A 2453-nucleotide genomic window follows, 5' to 3' on the forward strand; every position below is an offset into this window, starting at 1 on the left:
TTTTACTTCTCGGCTCGGCGGACAAAACATCTTTGTTGGTATGTGGTGCTGAGGATCGAACCCGGGCCGCACACATGCCAGGCGAGCGCGCTACCGCTTGAGCCACATCCCCAGCCCTGGAGCCCAGGGCCTTGTACATGGTAGGCAAGTGCTCTGTTGTTGAGCTACACCCCCAACCTCTTAGACATCTCTTTCAGTCCTCAAGGACTTCATAAAGATCTGTGCTCATGGAGACCATGGATGGATCATGACTCTCTCTCAGATGCCCCTTTAACATGTTTTCATGTTACAACGTGATTTCTGCCTCTGCACATTTGACATGTTTTCATAGTTAGAGTAAAGGAAATGAAGCAGTTGAAAGTCCAGAGATTTTGCAGTAGATAAAGGGAAAAACGGGGGCAGCTCAGGGTAGTTGATAAAACAGGTTTTTTTTTTTTTGTTGTTGTTGTTTGTTTGTTTGGTACCAGGGATTGAACCAGGGGTGCTTAACCACTAAGCCACATCACCAACATTTTTTATTATCTTTTTAAATTTTTTTAAAAAATATTTTTTAGTTATAGTTGGGCACAATATTCTTATTTTATTTATTTATTTTTATGTGGTGCTGAGGATCGAACCCAGTGCCTCATGCATGCTAGGTGAACACTGTATTGCTGAGCCACATCCCCAGCCCCATCATTTTATTTTTATTTATTTATTTTAGAATGTATGACTTTTTAAAATTGATTTTATTTTTTAAATACATGACAGCAGAATGCATTACAATTCTTATTACACATATAGAGCACAATTTTTATATCTTTGTATATAAAGTATGTTCACACCAATTCATGTCTTTATACATGTAATTTTTTTGCATTATAATTCTTATTACACATATATACCACAATTTTCATATCTCTGTTTGTATATAAAGTAGGTTGACACCAATCAGCCCTATCTTTTTAAAATTTTGAGACAGGGCCTTGTTAAGTTGCTGAGGCTGGCTTTGAATTTGTGATCCTCCTGCCTCAGCCTCTGGAGTCTCTGGGATTACAGGCAAGTGCACCACTACACCACCCTGTGGAGAAGTCAAAGTCCTGGCTGAGCATAGCTGTATAGTCAAGGCAATCAAAAAAGGTTGGGCAAGGCTTAATATCTGGAAAATTTGTGTGGGGTTGTTACCAAAGTCTGTCTTTGTCCTCTATGGCAATACAATAACAAGGACACTTTTTTAAAAAAATTGATTTTATTTTTTAAATACATGGCGGCAGAATGCATTACGATTCTTAATACATATATAGAGTACAATTTTTCATATCTCTGATTGTATATAAAGTATGTTCACACCAATTCATGTCTTCATACATTACTTTGGATAGTGATGTTCATCACATTCCACCATCATTGCTAACATGGTTTTGAGAAAAAGGAAAAAGTTCTATTGCTTTGCTAGTAAAGGAGAAATATAGGGAACTCCTGTACCAAAGGCTGTGATTCTGCCCCATCAGCAGGAACAGGGAGCTTTTAAAGAGGTAATTCAAAGGCTATATTCCACATGTTTTCTGTTGGAGTTGTAATTTAGTTGTTAATTTGGGAGATAATCATTCCTGAAATCTTCTGGTGCCATCCCCCAAATCTGGATTACCTCATTTCTATGGTGGGTGTGTACTCAAGGTCAGATATATCTGCCTAAAATAGGGAAGAAAGGTAATCCTGTTTCCCCTGAGATTAGGAAGGAGCAGGGAGAAAGGAAGAGAAATGTGTCCATTTAAAAAATAAGTTGCAGTGGGGCTGGGGATGTGGCTCAAGCGGTAGCGCACTCGCCTGGCATGCGTGCGGCCTGGGTTCGATCCTCAGCACCACATACCAACAAATTAATATTTTTTAAAAAATTCTTTCTTTCTCTCTCTCTCTCTCTCTCTCTCTCTCTCTCTGTCTGTCTCTCACTCTCTCTTTAAAAAAAAATAAGTTGCAGTGGCAGAGCAGCATAAAATGGAGCCAGGTGCTGTAGTGCACCCATAATCCCAGTGAATTTGGGAGGCTGAGATAGGAGGATCATGAGTTCCAAGCCAGATTCAGCAAAAAAATGAGATGTTAAGCAACTCAGTGAGACCCTGTCTCTAAAAAAAAATACAAAATAAGTCTGGGGATGTGGCTCAGTGGTTGAGTGCCCCTGAGTGCAACCCTCAGTACCCCCCCAAATAATAATAATAATAATAACAATAAATAAATAAAATAAAATAAAAAGAGCTCGAGATGTGGTTCAGTGGTTAAGTGCCCCTGGCTTCAATCCTTGGTACCACACACACACACACACACACACACACACACACACACATACACACAAGAGGACTCCAGTCTTATGGGACTCATGGCTTATTCTAACCCAGTATCAACTTATCCTTATTTGATATATCTGCAAAGACCTTATTTCCAAATAAGGTCACATTTATAGGTTCCAGGTGGACATG

Source organism: Ictidomys tridecemlineatus, chromosome X, assembly GCF_052094955.1.
Source record: "Ictidomys tridecemlineatus isolate mIctTri1 chromosome X, mIctTri1.hap1, whole genome shotgun sequence".
NCBI classification, from domain to species: Eukaryota; Metazoa; Chordata; class Mammalia; order Rodentia; family Sciuridae; genus Ictidomys; species Ictidomys tridecemlineatus.